The sequence below is a fragment of the Lissotriton helveticus genome, chromosome 5_1 (assembly GCF_964261635.1).
Source record: "Lissotriton helveticus chromosome 5_1, aLisHel1.1, whole genome shotgun sequence".
In the NCBI taxonomy this organism is placed as follows: domain Eukaryota; kingdom Metazoa; phylum Chordata; class Amphibia; order Caudata; family Salamandridae; genus Lissotriton; species Lissotriton helveticus.
This window is the reverse complement of record NC_136065.1, coordinates 1,837,674,199-1,837,693,538: the sequence shown is the minus strand read 5'-3', so window position 1 is coordinate 1,837,693,538 and position 19,340 is coordinate 1,837,674,199. Positions and strand designations below refer to the sequence as shown.

Sequence of the window (19,340 nt, the reverse complement as noted above, 5' to 3'; positions counted from 1 at the left end):
AGTGTGTAGTATATTAGATTAAACATGCATTTAACCGTGTTCTACCTTCCATTTATAGTGCATTACAATGGTGCTGCATTGTGTATTATGTTGTAAATTAACATTTCTCGTATTGTGCATTATATTTTGTTGGGTATAATATACTTACAACATTGTGTTGCTTAATAACTTACACTGAATATTTATAGTACACACTTCCCACACCAAACTACAATTTGAGTAAATGATATTGTATAGCATGTTACAAGCCTCTGGTATATGACCTTGCGTTGCGCGTTACATACACTTATACAACAGCACCGTGCGGTATGTTGGACGCCCAGGGGGCCTTGTGCAGTACATTTCCAGGGTATTTCCCGTGTAACCCGATTCACGCCGCCTGACTTTGGAGTTTAGTGCCGGCGTTTGCATATATCTTTCCTTGAATAATATTTGTGCGTTGTTGGGCCGTGTTTTACAGCGCGCCCTGCTCTGGTCGCATCGCTGCATGCATGTGATGTGGCAAGCACTTCTGTTCGTGGTGCCAGGTTTACATGTGTGCCCCTCTTCTAGCACCAGACTGTAAGGGGACATGCGAACACGACTTGGGCGCATTGCCTAGCCATCGAAAGGGGCCTAATTTCAGCCAAATCCTCTTTCTATTTCACCATTTGTTGTGCGTGAGTTCGGATTGGGGAGTACAAGACCCCTCTATAGAGGCAGAGCTGCGGGGTTCATTTAGGGCCGTTATATGGGTCGCCTTTGGGAAGCCGGCGCCGATCTACGCCCGGTCAGGTATTAATACCGAGGCAGCAGACCCAGTGCGTGGGCATATGCATACTTTTATCATTCATTTACGAGGTTTATAGCCCCTGACTCGCCGTGAATCCATGTATGATCTGTTATTCCTTGCGTGCGTTTTATTTTGCACTCCGAAACAATCCCATCTCCACCCTCGAGGCAAAACTTGGGATCCATCTCTGTAAAATCATATTTTACGTTGAGTCCCTGCTGTGTTAGCGGGACTCTCCTCCAGGGGGGGGCAGATAGAGGTGAGTGCAGGCATCCTTATGTGCTGCGCCAGACTGTCCCTTCCGGCCACGGCAGAGTTTGTAAAATAATAAGCGCCGGGCTTCAAAGTTCTCAAAAACCGGCCGCCAGCGCTACAGAGTGCCGGGCTTGTAAATACCAAGGCTGTCGCCTCCTGTCCCGCCTTGTGCCTCTGTCCTCCACAAGGCACTCCTGCACCCTGTCGTTCTCTCACCTAAGATCTTTCATCCCTTCTGTCTCCCTTTGCCCCTGTTTCCCATAGAATTTATCCTCCTTTTCTGCCTTTCTCTCCCTTGATTTAGGTCAAAATGTGACGTTAAAAAATATGTCCCGGGCCCCAAAAGGAGTGCCAGTGGACCACACCAGCTTAGATTAAGCACTCCTTTCGGCTTTCTTGTGGATGTAGCTGCGCAGACAGGTGTTTATAGCTCAGCGAGGCTCCTGTTCCAGTGTGGAGAGTTATATGTGACAGGGATAAAGACGCCGTGGCCCTTGTCTACAAAAGATGTTGTCTGTGGGGCCGTGAGTTGGGGTTACTGGTCTAAAAGTGGGGCTCGATTAATCGTAAAATGGGTTAGACGGGGTTCATTGTAGGGCCAGGCCCGTGTTCACGGTAATAGACCGGGATTTGAAGGCCCGCAGGTGCTTATATAGGCAGCGAGTTAAAGGCGCTAGATAGGCTCTTATATTTAACGTGTCGGTGCTTTTTTTGTTTATTTTTTTAGCGATGTGCATGTTTCTACAGTTAGCAAAACAGTGTTTAGTTGCTATAAAACATTGTACAGACTCTGGCGTCTGATTTCCGCATCTAAAAATCTGCCGGGTGGCCGGGACTACCTATGTAATGTATGGAGGGATTATACTTCACAGCCTGTATGGACGCATTTACGGAAGAACGCGCGCATTGTCGCCTAGGCGGACGCGTTTTCAAGAGCTCTGTGGGTGTCTGTAAGCGGAGGAATACGTGTATATATATATATATATATATATATATAGAGGAATACCTGTTTTTATATATATATATATATATATATATATATATATATATATATGGGTGAACTGCGCCTACATTATAAGGTCAACTGTTCAATCTGCGTGTCCTGCGCCCACAGAAGCGCTCCCCCTGCGGCCCCCCTTCATTGCCATAAGCGCTCGACTACGTGCAGAATGAATATAACACACAGCTGGGAGTTCTTTGCATCTTGTGTGCAGGCGAAGAAAAGGTGTCTGGAAAGATGTGGGGTATGGTGTTTTGTGTGGGCGCTATATTAATGTAGAGCCTTGCAGATGCCACGGAGGTGACGTTTCTGTATAGAAGGCCCCAAGTACCCTATGTGTCAAAGATCGATGTCCGTATGTATAAGCCTACAGACTATGTTTTATCGAACTCCCATTTGATACCTGGGTATGGTGGAGATGGGCGTCCTTTATGCTGTGTATACCGAAGGAGGGAATGGACCATCCGAAAGACGCGTTTTATCTTTTCTAAGCAATGATTTATAAATGGATACCTAGCATTGGCTACATATACCTATAGAGGGCACTGATCTTTATTTTGCTGAGGGAAAGCCCAGTATGTAGGTGAAGTGGTTTACAGATGACTAGAGTGATGGATGGATGCATGCACGTGGTGCGATGGTTGATAGCAAAGCATAAGTGCCTGTGGGAGACAGAAGGCCCCTGTGAATTCATCTGATTTATTGAATACACAGTTTTAGCTTGATAAATATATACGGTGGTGTCCTATATATGCAACAGCCTAGCAGCGCCGTTGTTTTTCTTTTGCACTTTATAAATGCGGATTGGATTGATTGAACTAATGGGTATTTGCGAAATGGTAGAGGGCCCTGATGTATCCAAGGAAATGTATACATCGTTAGAATTCTGTATTGATAAATACAATGATGATTTTTTTTCTATAGACAGGCAGAAGGGTACGTCAGACCGTGCTCTGTGTTTTATTGATGCCCACATCACACTCAGCCTATTAATGCACGCATCATGAGCGCTGCTTTATAAAAGTGGCGGATATGCATATGGGCGAGTGAAAGACCCTCTATATGCAAGTGATTTAAAGAATGTTTGTCTTCACTCCTGATAAATGTATGCGGGTCTGTTTTGTAAACGTCTGATGCCAGGGTATGGGCTGAAGAGCCGTGATTTGTAGGCGGTCACTTTTTGAAGTGGACACACGTGAAATATGTCATTTTTTTCTTCTAAGCGGGGGTGTTTGTATATGCACGGGGTGGGGTATCTGTGCCTTGATCTGTTTAATTTGTAGAGTTTTATATAGTGCGAACTTGTCCCGAAGGCATCAGAGCGCTTCTGTCTGTGCCCAGATTTCGTGGTGCGTACACGTACACAGGTGTCGAGTTTTTATGTAGCAGCGCATGTTTATTTATCCACCAGGTGATGGTTGACATATCTGTGCAGTCATTTCTCGGTGCCCAGATTTAGTTGTGGGTACCTGTTGAGGGTCTCATGTTTGTTTTTAGCACCTATTGTGTATTTATACACGCGTAGATGTTAAATGCATCATGTGTGCAGTGATTTGTCGGGGTCCATATTGTGTGGTGGGTACATGTAAATGGTGTCGTATTTATGTGGCTTTAGATATTTATGCGCGTTGGGGTGTTTGATGTTTCTGTGCAGTGATCTGTCGGTGGTCAGATTTCGGTGTGTAAATAGTGCCCCGTTTTATCTAGTACTAGATATGGTTTATGTACGTGGTGATGTTTGGTGCATTCGTACAGTGATTTGTCGGTGTCCAGATTTAGTGGTGGGTGCATGTAAAATGTTTAATTGAAACACTGGATGTTCATTTATGGACTAGGTGATATTTGGTGCATGTGTGCAGTGATCTGCTGGTGGCCGGACTTCAGGTGGATCTAGGTAGTCATGTTTGTCTAGCAATGAATGTTTATGCACTGGTTGATATTTGGTGTGTGCGCAGTGATTTGTCGGTGGCCAGACCTCCGGGTGGTATAAGCTTACCTCTTCATGTCACAGCGGGTGTTTATTTTGCGCGCGGTGTATCTGCGCAGTGATTTGTCGGTGGCCAGATCCTGTCCAGATAAGCTCTGCAGACAGATTTATAGCCCGCCGCAGCGGCGTGTGGTGTGCTCCGCGGTGGTGCTCTGCTGTCCTAGGATGCGAGGCGAGGCTCCGGCTGGAGATGATAACAGCTAATCACAAAACAAAACATATCACTGCAATCACCCCCGTGCGCGGCCGGCGAGTTGACACTGGGTGTGGACTAGCTGCGCTTCTGTGTGTTGCTCTCGCTCTTCGCGCTTCACTCGCCGGGACTGGGTGTTTCGGGCTCGTGTTGTGGTCGTAGAAAGCAGATGCCTTAAAGTTACGGATTGTTTGTGTGATCTTGTGCTTTTCCAGTTCAGGGTGCAGTGTGATTCCCTGGATCGCTGGATTCGAACCGCTGACGACAGTTATGCGACCACTGGTTTTTAATGGGGGTATAAACAAGTAAAATTAGGAAATACCAAAGCCTTTGGCCGTCACGGTGCTTCTTAAAGTTCGTTCGAGCCCGGAGCACATTTAACTAGTTGATATGTGTCTCTGGGTGCAGCTCATTCCACACTCCAACGGCTTCTAACGCGTCAATGGCAAACTAAATATTTTTTGCATTATTAACAAAAATCGTTGCATTGAAAACAGACATCTGGTCTGCTGTTCACGTATCATCAAGATTCCAGCTTTAGTTACAAACAAAATCTACCACCGATGTCTGGATTTTTTCTAATCCCATTTTAGCCTTCCATTCAGGAAATGTCGCAGAGGAATCTCACATAACCGAATCTAGGTAATGTCAGCTTTTAATGCTGCATGTATTTTTTGCCTCAAATTAAACTCATATGAGCAATACAGCACAGCACCCAAGAGTGTCTTGTGGCGGCATCCTAACAGAATATGAGTTTAGGTTGTTTTACTAAAGGTGTTTTTTTCGGCTGTACGAAGCGGTATTCATGAGAGCTCCTCCTTTTATGGGCTTTTAAGACAAGCGCGCGCAGGTTATAGTCTTTTCCCCGTAGATGTGTATATGCGGACACTTGTTTGACTCTGTTCTGCGTATCCGATAGGCTTTAGGAAATTGTCTACCTCACTATCGCCTATATTTTATTCTTACCCCTCTTAGCTGCTACAAGGACCGGACGTGACGTCATCTGAAAGCAGGGCCTTATGGCAGACAGGCAGCCGTGGAATATATGATATATTGTAATAAGGGGAGTGAACGAGAAGTAGAACGACGCAGTAGAAAGGGGCCGTCCCCCAGATTTCGACGCTTCGCACACCCTGACGTCAGCGTGGCGCTAGATCGGCCTTTGAATTTTCCCCGAATGGGGATGGGAGGGTAGGTGCTCCCCCTAACCCACCCATCTTCTGCCTCCAGAAACCAATGATCCTCCACGCACAGCCTGGCTATAAGCGACAAGGCTGTCCTTGTCCAGCCGGTGCTGCTGTGCTGTCTATCAGCGGGCGGCCTTGGGTATCCCCGCCCCTACCAGTGACAGCAGCTCTTTATAACCATGAACCGGGGTGTAAGGGGGAGGGCTGGGGTCTGTGTGCTGGCTTCACTGGGGTTCAACGATACACGCGTGCACAGTACGGATGGCACGGGGGGATTGCTGTGGCTAGAAGGTGTGGTAGCATGCAGGGTGGCGGTGGCAATGGCAGGGAGTGACGTCAGTAGAATAGATTGTTGGCATGGGGTGGCTTGGGCATTAGTGATGCCAAGGAAGTGACGTCAGCAGAGTGGCTCTTGGTATGCGACAGGCAGAGGCTGCTGGCCTAGTGTTTGTTTGTTGGGTTGCTGGGGGGGGAGGGGCAGGAAGTGATGTCAGCTGGAGAGACGGTTGGACTGTTGTTTTGTGGGAGATGCAGTGGTGATGTGGACAATAGTAGCAAGAGTGGGCGATAGATATCCAGGGGATGTCCAACCAAAGAAATGGTCTCAAATATGAATGAAATGGAATGAAATCTGTGTTCCCCGTGTTTCCCCAACCTCGATGAACCTATGTTGGCTAATTAGTGTGAATCCTGAATATGTATAATGGTACCTGCTAACTGTACCATCCCAAACTCATGTTTGATACATGTCTCTATGTCATGCTACTGTATACTTGAACTACTGCTCTCAATATAAAGAGTTATAAAAAATAAAAGAGCGGGCGATAGGTTGGTTGATGGCCGGGGTTAGTGCTTGGCAAGAAGGTATTTTTGTTATCAAGACTTTGTTTGTGGAATGAGACTGATTTAAGCAGTTGCTTTTGCATGGAGGCCTATTATAAGCTATTGTGGAAGTCAGTCCCTTCAAACAGCGGCAGGGGAAGAGGGTCGGATACATTTTAAGGCGAGAGCAAAATTGCTCAGGACACTTTCTTGCAAGGGACCCTCTGGGAAGGTGAACTCTCTCTCTCTCTGGCGCACATTTGTTTATTTCTATATTTCAGCCTCTCTCTCCACTGCCTACCTCTGTCTCTCTTTTGCCAGTTAAACATCCAAACAGAAGCGGGTTCTCACTACTGACCCAGAGCACAGCTTGTAAGAATGTTTCAATCACTTATGAGTTTATCCATGATCAGCATCAATAATCCATGTACTGCCAAAAATTGTAAGTCCATTATTTTATTTCTTGATTCTTTGTTGTGAATAAACACGCAAGGTGAATATGTTTTTATACAGCTTCTAATGCCTCGGGTATGCTCATCCAAGCCTTTGCCCGGGCACGTGGCAAAAACATAAAGCATTCATAGTTGTAGTCATAGTTCACAAATCACCCAATGCATTTCAGGCTATCATTAAGCCCTTCTTCAGGGGTTTACTACAAATAGAAAAAAACATTAATCAGAATAAAATCGTCTGAACATCATTCATTCACATATACATTTGCCATACTAACAGATCGATACTCTGTTTTCCCGGCGCTTTTCCCTCTACACAAGCGGAACTGTACTTCTCCCGCTATTATACCTAAAAAACGTTATTAACAGTTATCACTGGTGTTACTAATGTTTAAGCCACCTTTAAATCCCCTCCCTTGAGGCCTCCCAGGACAGTTTTTCAGTCATGTCATAAAATGCTATATGATATTCATCTTGAGTGTTTATTCACAACAAAGAATCAAGAAATAAAATAATGGACTTACAATTTTTGGCAGTACATGGATTATTGATGCTGATCATGGATAAACTCATAAGTGATTGAAACATTCTTACAAGCTGTAACACAGCCCAGTGGAGAACATGCCAAGTGTGCATGACTGTTTGGTCGGCCCCAGAGGACTGGCCAAGCCGTCATGCGCACTTAGGGAGGGAGTTCAAACCACTTATGCTCCCTCTGAAGGTGGCAGCCAGCTCTGCCCGACTTGGCTGGAGTCCTGCAAAGAAAAATAAAATAATAATAACTTCTTGTTATTATTATTTTCTTTTGCATTGCTCAATGAGCAGTGGGGCGACGCTCACCCGCCTAAGCCGATGAGCCGTCACTGAACACCTCACCTTTTATTGACAGCCTTATCCTCAATTGATGTTTCCGTCACTTCTGCGAGTCTTTCAGTGATGGGTCGTTGCACTGTCTGTCTGAGGCATTCTAACAACGTGTATCTTGATTTTATCTTACCCCTGCTTGGCTCTACGCTCTATACTTGATATATGACCTTAGTGTGTGTCAACCCACAGAGCTGTAGCGGACAGCTGGAGTCACACCTCCCACACAGTTCCCTAAGGTTAAGAATTGGTGCACTTCATTCACAGTACCAGCCGTTGTTTGATACTGCTGCTAAGCAGAAACAGATAAGAGTCACAACACTGAATGGTGCACCAAAAAAATGGAAAGTCCACGGTCCTTTCTATCTTTATAGAATCATTTATTGAAATTTGATGTTTCCCATAAAAACATGCCCTTTGTGTGTCATGAGATGGGAAGACTGAGGGAGTAATTGCAACTTTGTGGTACCCAACCTCGCGAGTGAAGGAGCATGGTAGCTACACCTGTAGGCCAGTGGACTATGCATCCTGTGCAAGGATCTGAGTTTCACCCTCTGCCGCCCGACCCCTCTGTGGGCCAATTTAGCCTTTAATCCTTCAGGGCTCAGTAAAATGAGAACCACTGAGCTGAGAATAACAAAGAAGCCCATATAAACATACTTTATCTGTCAGTAGGGCCAAAAGACCAACTAAGGTGAAGGCGCACTCTAATTAACACTTGTCTGACTTTTAAATTGTTTTCAACCAAAACGTATTTCTGGCCCTAGCGCATATTTTTTCCATTCTTTCCTTGGATTATAACCACAGCTGGTTAATGTCTAGCACAGGTGCTACGGTACCATATTAATAGAAAAATGCACTATACAAATGCTAGTGATACGTGGTAACCCCATTCTCTCATCCACACATAAATCTTTCTTGAAAGGTGTAAAGGCATGAAAGACTGAGGCTTGGAATACCATCGGGCATAGCTCTCCTCAAGATAATTGGCTGTATAGTTTGCAGGGCTAAAATTTACCTTCATGCTACGCCCATAAAGTTGTCTAGAAATGACGTGGTATTTGGGAATTAGGATGGACCCCAGTTGCGGAGTCCTGGCATAATCCTAATTTAATTCTTGAATAGGACAGAGTATCCTTATTTCACATTGAAAGCCTACAGCACCTTCACCGTTGCTTGCGTACATTATGGTTATCTTTTTATTTAACCAAGGATGCCCAAGCAGGGGTGTAATGCAGGTCCCTGTAGACACTGTGGAGCAGGGGGGCTCCAAGCAGGGACAGACTGGACTATAGCCTAATCAGGCAGTGACCGACGGGCTGGTCAGACATGTCACTGTGTTTGACTTTTGTGGGCCATTTTTGGGTCTGTTTTATGGTCTTCTGGGCTGTTTTTTTTAATGCTGATTTCTCTTATATTAAAAAAAGCATTGCCCGCAGCAAGTAGAAATCAATGCAATCTTCCATACCTTGCAAGACACTTATACAGCATGTCTTTACAAGTTCAAAAGATCTCCAATTTCCAAACATGGGCCACATTTCTGGCTTTATAGTTCATTATTGGGGGCTACTTCTGTTTTGGTGCACTGGCCTATTTTCTGTACCAGTCCGACCCAGCCCCAAGCCCTCCAGGGGTCCCTAACTCTTCAGGGGCCCTCTATTTATTGAAAGTCAATGAATATCTGTGCGATATGGGAGACTCAGAGGCCCCTCTTCACATTCTATGCAGTAGAGTGGGGGAATGTGTGTGTGTGGTTTTGGGGTGCGGGGGACAGGGGCTTTTTTTTGCATTATGCCACTATGCCCAGTAAAGGTTATTAACCAGTAGAATACTAGGGTGGCTGTACTTACGACCAGCTCATAGTGCATACACCTTTAGCTCATACTGTATACTTTCTCTAAACTTGACATTTTTGATTTGCTGTAATTTATCTTTATACCATGAATATTGCACACAATTTACGGTGATACTGGCGCTCTCTAGAGACCTATAAGGGTATGTGTAGTCTTTATACAGTATCTCAAAGATAAGCTTACCCCAGTTTTCAGAAGAGAACATGTGAGCTATGTGCTGAGGTATCGAAAGCAGGTCCTGGAGGGTTGGATGCTTGCCACATTCTCATGGAAACCATTGTCTATGTAGATATGTTATGTCTAGACCCTCTTGATCTTTTCATGCGGCCCCTTGATAAATAGCATTTATTTTCAACTAAACAAACTTGTTAACTAACGTAAAGGAAAAGAATTAAAGGTGTCCTGCACCACTTAACTTTAGAAACACATTTGTTTTTAAAGACATCTTGCAACAAACATGAAAAACAGTGAAAGTCTCTACAAAATCCAAAAACTTGCATTTCTTTAACATGCAGAAGTGCTTCACCTTAGTGTATCAGTTCACTGAGGAGTATTTTTTAAGTGATAGTTTGCAAACAAGGATTTAGAAGCATTTATGCTTTCACCAACCCTGGCAACAGTGCAAATAGTGAACTAAGGGGTAAGTAAGCTACTATGTTCACTGTCTGAGTGGCCTGGGTTGCTATTATGTAAAAAGAACTATTGATGGACAGAATGCTGAACAATGTCATTCATTCACCCCAGTACAGAGATCTGGGTCTAAATCCATAGTTTTTTGCTCCCCATGCCATTCCACTTTAGACCCAGCCATATTCAAATTATTCTTGACCCTGTTCTCCATCGGAATAGTCCATCCTGAACTGACAAGCCAGGTCCTCCCTGGACTGGAAACAAGCAGCCTAGGACCAGATTCTGGATTTCAACCCTCATCAGCTAGGCTAGCTTGACTCCAGTGGCATTGAGAGCACAGGACCCATGTCTGGGCAAACCCGCCCCACTCGGGGTGACAAATGGAAAAAGAACAATTGATCGACAGAATGCTGAACAATGTCATACATCCAACTTAGTGGAGAGATCTGGGCCTAAATCCATTGTTTTCTTCTCCCCATGTCATTCCACGTTAAACCCTAATATATGCAAATCAGTCCTGTTCCTGGCCTGAAAGTTCAGACTGGACTGCTCCCATGAGGAACATGGTCAAGACTGATTTGTATATGGCTGAGTCTGAACTGGGGTGGCGAAGTGAGCTGAGGAATGATGATAGATTCAACCCAGAACTGTGACTGGGGGCGGGTGTATGAAAAGTTTCAGCGCTCCGTCCATCATCTTGCTGTGTTTGCTTTGTTCGCCCTAAGTTGGCAGGGTATGTCCAGACATGGGTCCCTTGCTCACTTTGCCACTGGATTCCAGCTAGCCTGGCTGATGAGGGATGTTACCCCGAAACCGGTCCCAGGATGCTTGTTTCTGGTCCAGGGAAGATCTGGCTTGGCAGTTGGGACTGGACAAAGGAATAGAAGCCCTCATCGATTTCCCTTTAAGACATCTTTCTATTTATGTTTAACATTGCAAATCCCATATTCTGGCCCATTTTGTTCTAGCTGTACCATATATTCACCCTCAGTCTTTCATCACCCTCTGCTCCATTTGTTTACACGTGCACTTGACTTTTACCCTCAGCACAGGGTCCGGCAACACCAAAATTCCCAAAGTTTCACTCACTTCTATTAAACTTTTTTCTATTCCTAAACATGTATATTCTCTCTTCTTTTCTCATCACCTCGATCATTACACGGCTTCTACCATGGGAGCATCAGCTGAGACAGCCCCAACAATCTTTTTCCTACAGCTCTTTGCCCTCATGTTCCTTTAACAACTCCCTCATCTTTATCACCTGGGGACTTCCTAGCCTTCACTCTGTTGTACGCTCAAGCACTGTCACGTTTGGATGTGCACATTGTTTCTTTTTCTTTCTATTACTAAACGTTCCCACTAATCTCAATGGGCACATTGCAGAGCTGCCCTTCCTCTGACGCAGTCAACATAGATAGTCCCATTTTCTACTATGATGCTCACTGTTCTGCTCCCCCACATCCTACACTTAAAATTAATCTAGCCTAAGCGGGTTCTAATCGTGTTCTCCCCAGTTAAACGTATTTTACTGAGATTTCCCCATCTCTTCCAATATGGTGCATGCTGATGGTGTACCCTCCAGTGATGACACAGAACACAGAACCTTCACATCCCTCCATCTTCACAAATAGCCGCATATCGCTTCTCGTTGTCACTGAGCGATCCTTTCAACTATCTGCGCTGCCTCAATGTGCACAAAATTATTTCTTCGTGAGAGGGTTCAACTATCAGAAACAATTAAGACATCTTTGGTTGCTTACTCTTTGCTAAACTTGGTTTTGATGCATAAGGAATCGGAAAGAACTCTGCTCTAAAAATGGAGTGGCAGGGCACCCCCTATACCCATCATTATTCCCCAGACCCCCTCGCCAAGGGCCTGTGCTAGCTTGGTATTCATTACACACGCGTGGGGGTTGGCTAGAAGGACCTGATGGCAGTGTTCACTCCCAACCCCCGTGGCCCTGCAACCTCCATTCAACTCGCTGCAAGCACCCTTTGGAGGGCCCAGTAACACCGCTGTTATATTTATCTAAAAAGAAAAGAATGCCATATATAAACCCGAACTCTCCCACAAATCATAACCTCAACCATCAAGGCTGCACAAAATTACAATAAATACGACATAGCCACCGAGTTGTAAGAGAAAAATTGGTTAATAACGACAAACCATCAAAACAAGACACTTCCCTAGGACACATCATCAGATAGAATTTCTGGATCCAAGAGAATTGTCTACTACCCCATCCCTACTCATGCACAATCCTGAGAAACCTCGCTTGAACCCACAAAACCAAAAATGGGGCGGGGGTTGTTTGCTAAGGGGATTGTGCGGGAAAAATAAAATTCCCTCTGGTTAAGGAGAGGGGTCCCCAGGGAGCAGGCGTTGTCCTTAAGGGGAGGAGGCGAGCGGGAAACAGAGACCTGCTCGCAGCCCCTTGTATGGACAGGACTCGCTGTGTCCTTTGTTCCTGGCCGTGGAAGTACTCCAAGTGCTTTGGGTGCCGCAAACTCAAATGGGAGCCACTCGCCACCTACCTTACTGGGAGGCAGCGGCAGATTACGCCGCCGACCCCCATCTCTCAGGCCCAGCGAGACTGCCATACATGCGGCTTCCACGAGCTTGGGTAGCCTTTGCCACGGTTTCCTTCACTCATTCTCATCCTAAGTGGAGTCTATTCGCAATGCCCTATGCACCCCTTTACTCTGCCTAATCCAAATGCAGACAACATATTGAACACTCTAATTGTTCTAGTTTTCAGTGCCCTGGGTTAGGACTCTCTAAGCTGCACGAAGAAGGTCTTAGTACCCATTCCATTCCCACAAGGTTATAATGGTGGTTATCACAAGTTGCAGCCCTGCCACACAGAATACCCTTAGACTTCTTAAGATGCAAGAATGTGAGGTAGCAAAGGGAACCATTAGGTAACTCATAACCATGAGGTTTCTAAGGCTAAAGGTTGCGCGCATCACCTCACTATACATCAACCACACTGAAGCACTCAACATGCAACCAATTGCCCATCTAAAAGCTGATTTCAAAAGGGCAGATCACAAGTGGCAGTATATTGATATGTTTTCTAAAGCGCGTGAATGCCAAAGGCGCCTTGGCACTGGTGTTACCCTACTAAATGATCCATATCCTACCAAAGGAGAGAGACTGTTTTTTTTTATTTTTGGCTCTGAACTAATGGACCGGAGAACAGCCAGGTTTTAAGGTGTTTTCTGAAATTCAGGAAGTTGGATTGGCCTCTCTGCTGTTCGGCAGGTTTTTCCAGAGATGGGCTGTGGTGTGGATAAAGCTTCTGGCATACAGTTCTGCTTTGCTGCCGCCAATAAATTCTCATGCCATAGCTTTACAGTCATTCACCATGGAAAAACGTCAGTGCGGTATTACATGCATCATACATGATATATATATTAGACAGTGGAAGTCACCAATGTGTAGTTATGGTTCTGCCATGCTTTCCATTGAAAAGGCATTTTTTGATTTGCCTATAACGTATGACCCAACTGATGGATGTGAAGCGAATTTGGCAGTCACTTGGTATAGTAAGCTACGGTCTGGCATGCCAATTTCTATGAAAATCCGTGCATGAGTTTAGTGGGGGTAAAAAAATATTTTTCCATTTTAGCTCCCACAGAAATTTTGCTTGCACCTGTAGCCAAATCAGCTGAATGGATTTCCAAATAATGTGGCACGAAAGTATAACTTTACTCAGAAAGTGGTGTACATCTGTTCTGTAGGTTTTGTGAAATTAGCATTAAAAAGTTGCAGAGCATGCTTTAAAGGGTTAACATGTTTACATATCCGTGCCATTTAAAATCTGAATTTGCAGTTAGCCATCTCAAATATGGTGCTCTTACCCAGATGTCTGTACATACTTCAGACTTTGTTGTGTCTACTTCCAGCACGAGTATTCCGCCAGCTGGACTCACTCCTTATTTAACTATTGTGGGCCGGTGGGCATAGCAGAGTGGTGTTTGCTACATCTACCAGGCCATATACAGTGAATGGGTTAGAGGTCCCACCCTTGGACCTATTTTACTATGCCACCCAACTGCAACTAGCACCACGTCGGCTAGATGCAGACCCTGGCTGGGAGACGTGGCTTTTGGCAGGAATAGTGAACTCTGGTCATCTACCAAAGCTGCTAATGGAGGGAGCAGGTACACCAAGAGATGCTCCATATATTGTACAACAGACAGCTAGAGTGTAGCAACGGTTTGTAGCTACAATACTCAAGCGAGCACCGTTCCATAGGGAACTAACAATTTGGATATTCAAGACAGTCAGACAGTTGGCGATCAATTTATTTATTTTATTTATTTATTTAATTTGTATAGCGCGTTATAACCACCGGGGTCTCTAAGCGCTGTTTGTCCAGAATTACGTCGTGGGGGTTCGGCCTTTACTTGATATTACCACAGCACCTACAGGCTACTCCATGCTTGCCTAAACAGAGTGTTTTTTAACTTTTTCCTGAAGGATAGCAGGTTACATTCCTTCCTTAGTTCTGGGGCCAATTTATTCCATAGAGCAGGAAGCGTGTTGGAGAAAGCGCGTCCTCCCACCGTGGCCAGTTTGAAGCGGGATTGGGACTAGAGGGTCGCATCCGACGAACGCAAAGTCCTGCTCGGTGTATAAGGGGACAGGCGAGATTTCAGGTATCTCGGTGCATTACCATACAACACCTTATGTACGATGCACAAACCTTTAAAAACAACCCTCTGCCGAATCGGGAGCCAATGTAGCTCCTGCATCAATGGGGACGAGTGGGCAGTCCTAGGTTTTTTGTAAATCAGCCGAGCTGCATCGTTCATAACCCCCTGCAGCATATCCAACAGCCGTTGAGGTAGGCCAATATACAGGGAGTTACCGTAGTCCAGCCTAGCCAAAATTGTGGCTGAGACCACGTGTCTCATGGTGGAAAAAGAGAGTAAAGGAGAGATCTTCCTCAATTGTCGCAGCAGGCCTATACAAGTGCCCACTACCGTGGTAACTTGTTTCTTCATGGAGAGTTTATCATCCACGTATAGACCCAAGCTTTTTACTGCAGACGCCGGCTCCGGCGACACACCCAGCTCCACAGGCCAAAAGCTCTCACTCCAAGGGTTGCCCGTGATGGAAATAGGCAACACTTCCGTCTTGTCCGGGTTGATTTTTAAAGAATTCTCGGACATCCAGTTAGTGGTGGCTTTAAGTATGTCCTGCAACCTGGTGGACGCTCCCGGACCATCATCCAGCCGGATGATTATCTGGGTATCATCAGCGTAGTTGTATACTAGGCAGTCCATCCTATTCAGGAGTGCAATTAGAGGCTGCAAGTATACATTAAAGAGTAGGGGTGACAGGGCAGAGCCCTGTGGAACCCCACAAGCAATAGGGGAGGAAGTGGAAAGAAGATCTCCTAGCTGTACTCTCTGTGTCCTGCCCTGCAGGAATGATGTGAGCCATGCATGTGCTGTACCCCTGATACCAAAGGACCTCAACCGCGACAGTAGTTGTTCATGACACACGGTATCAAAAGCCGCGGAGAGATCCAATAGTACCAGGGCGCTTGGTGTTTTTATATCGGCGCGACTCCTCAGTTCATCCAGAATAGAGAGCATAACTAATTCCGTGCTATGATTAGCACGGAACCCTGCCTGATTGGGCTCCAGCAAGTTATTGCTCTCCAGATGTCCTGAGAGCAGCGCCAGCACATGCTGCTCGATAACTTTCGCCAAAAAAGGCAGCTGGGAGATAGGTCGAAAATTCTTTAGACACTTCGTGTCTGATCCAGGTTTCTTTATTAGAGGGATCAGGCGAGCCTCTTTAAAAGCTAGAGGAACCTGTCCTGTGAGAAGAGAAGCGTTCAGCAGATGTAAGACTTCATTCTCAATGCCTGGCAATGCCAGTTTGAACACATCCGGAGGGCAAAGATCAGCCTTAGAGCCAGATTTAACTCGATCCATGATCGTGCGTAGCTCCTGTTTTACCATTGGGATGAACTCAACCAGCGGTATAATGTCCGATGGGGTGGAAGGATCGGGTGGGCAGGGACAATCGAGGGGTGTAGTTGCGGCAATTTCTCCCAGAATATTGGAGATCTTATTCACAAAAAAGTCCTGGAACCTCTGACAGTCCACCTGGGCGAACTCAGTGCTTTGCTCTTTGTTTGTCCTGAGTTCAGCAAGGACCCGAAAGATTTCCTTCTGCGGATTTCTAGCCGCAACTATTCTTTCCTCAAAGAAAACAGCCTTTCTAGATTGAATGGCTAATTTATACGTCGACAAGGAGGAAATATATTCCTTCTTGGCGATGGCGTCATACTCCTTCCGCCATGCTCGTTCTTTCCTCCTCACCGCACGTTTCAAATCCCGTAGGGTGTCGTTATACCACGGAGCACCGGCTCCTCTCTCCACCTTCTTCATCCTCCGAAGGGGTGCCACCAAGTCAATAGCTCTCCCCAATCTCTGCTGAAATTGTCCGCAAAGAACATCGATATTACCCTCCTGCTCCATCACTGGGGGGGACTCTTCCAGGAGATGCACCAATTTCTCCCCATCGATGTTTCTCCATTTCCGGGCCATTTTCCAACCTTCCCCCGGTTTGGACAAGTGCCCATTCAGTAGAATTCTTCCCCTTAACAAAAAATGGTCAGACCACGCACATGGCAAGATCTCTAGAGGGCCCTGGGCTGGCATGGTGGTCCAAACTAAATCAAGCACGTGTCCCTTCTCGTGTGTTGGTCCCTTCACTTGCTGAGTGAAGTCCAAAGAGGAGAATGCTTCCTCGATCTGCAGCGCTTGTCCCTCTTTAGGGGATTTTTCCCAATGGTAATTAAAGTCCCCGACAATAATCATTTTGTCGTACCTCGAACGCAGATCCTGAACCAGTCGAATGAGAAGAGCCGGGAATTCAGGCGGAGCCCAGGGTGGTCGGTATAACATATCAATATGACCTTTAAGGCCTGGAAAGAGGGGGTTGTGAACAATGGGGTGACCTGTACCCTGACAAGACCTTCATTTCATTTGATAATGCCCATGAAGATTTCCGATTAGGGGCAAGTCTTATAATATGCGTCTCTAGCAGAAACAGCTAAACACACCTGGCCTTGCAATCCAGTGGCCCCACAATCTACCCACTGGTAAGGTAAGGTAAGGTAATGTTTATTTGTACATGCTTAATTAAAATCTTTACAAAAATATAAAGCTTAAGTACAAATGGTTATTAATGTTCCTATTGGTGTTTTTATATTTTTGTAAAGATTTTAATTAATCATGTACAAATAAACATTACCTTACCCACTGATACTGCTAGCCTATGGACCGAGTAGTCACCTAATCATGCACCTTTACAGAGCTATGCAGTCAGTTACCGTAGGAATCTCATAGAGCGCTTGTGTGGCCTGGAATCTAGACCTCGACACCCCAATAGAAGATAAAGTCTGCCAACAGGTATGTGAACTGATGCGAACAGTCTCAAGTAATGCCCGCTTTTGGATGATACATTACAATTGTTTGCACAGAACTTATGTAACGCCTAAAGTTCTCCATCGGGTGTCTAAATCTCGACTGGACACATTTAAAGGGGGGAAGGGGGATCAGACTTTTTCCATTCAGCCTGGTCCTACTACGGAATGTACAGCTTTTGGCAATCTCAATGTTGTGTACTGGGCCTTTTTAAACGCCCCAAAGGCCGTAAAATTATCTATACATTTGGCCCACTGGCCATGATGCTGGCATGGCGCAGAATTGCAATCACATGGGTGTCACATAGAGCCCCGATAATAGCACTCTGGCATAGAGATATGGCCGAGTGGGCTCTAGCTAAGGAAGCTCAGATGCAACTTAGTAGGAGAGATGACAAACTTGACGACTCACTAAACACCTAGCGGGCCCTTCCAGATAAACTTCTGGATCAGGATTCTAGGGCTATGATGGACTCCGACCAAGCTCAGCTTGTGGGCACTCAGAACACCAAGATGTTGAGGTGAGGAAGGGTATTAAATCCACAGTTGTTATAAGGTGTCTTTACAGACAAGGAAAGAGGACACCTTATCTGCCTCCTGGAGAACAGGAAACAGATCTGTATGCGTCAGATTATTCATTGCTACTAGATTGCCCGTCTTGTGTACAGTCTGTATCATTATGCTATATTTATACTTGTAATGACTGTTAATAAAATGAAAAAATAAAGTGGTAAAAAACAAAACACGTTTGCTAATGTTGGCAATCAAGGTTGACGTTTTTCCTCCGCATGAGATTTTTTTCCCCCCACAATCTTGAAATTCACAATAAAAAAAAAAAATCACCAATGTTGCATTGTGGAAAAAAAACTTTCCAAAGGACTTGGGGCACCATGAGCGCTGCCTGACCCCGGGGAGTTGCTGGGCTGACCCCGGGGAGTTGCTGGGGGGCACTCAGTTGTGTGGAAAATAGCAATAACATAACTCAAAAACTGTTGAGCTGCCACAGTAAAATTGTGATTTTTTAAAAAAAACTGATTCGAAAGCCACCGTTTATGCCTCCGAAAAAAGACACTACTGTGGTTAGAAAATCGTGAATTTCTTTAAAAAAGTATATTTCTGCACAAATATAAAGTTTTTAAAAATATAGGACAGGAACGACCATTGCATAGAGCCAAAGGCTGTGTGAATTTGGGGCAGGCTGCCAGTGGAGGGTTTGGAAAATCCCTGCACACAATGTCTGCTGCTTACAACCATGTGCAATGGAGAATTGCTGCCTGTAGTTGGTTAGGTGCAGGCCTAGCCACAGGTCAGGCCTTGCGGCAAACCACACCTTCTTATTTCTAAAAGCTGCGTGGCAGCAGGAACTGGCTGAATGCAGTGGGTCGGGTGCAGGACCTGGCGGCAGGCCAGCAAGCTTTCGAAAAAAAAGTGTATTATTAAAAAGCAAGGAACTGAGTTATGGTTCTGGCTGAAATGTACAAACTAATGAACTTCACCACACGCTAAAACTCATGTCACAGTTACAGCAGGAGAGCATTTAACTTATGAGGGGCTCCATCCTCTTCAAACCCCAAAAATATTACACAAGCAGGTATCCTTCCCTGATATATTGAAAGGAGAACAGGAACTGGAGCATCAGCATTTAGTCTCACAGGTTTTCAAACGGCTTTTCTGTCTACAAGTCTTGTTGGCCTAACGGATGATGTCGCCTTTTTACAAGGTATATGGGGCAACTATTCAAAGACATCCTTGAACATAGTCGATAGGAGAGGACGCTTTGGAAGACATCCTCTTTACAAGGTCGATAGGAGAGTCTGCTGTTGGAATATCTCACGGTTACGGGGTCTATATGGAAGGCGGCTATTCGAAGA

The 19,340-nt window shown here is 45.3% G+C and overlaps 1 protein-coding gene across 1 annotated transcript in view; it reads left to right on the top strand.

Moving 5' to 3' along the window:
* Positions 1–19,340, top strand: part of DLX4 (distal-less homeobox 4) — a 58,000-nt gene that overhangs the window by 3,932 nt on the left and 34,728 nt on the right. The window lies entirely within an intron of this gene.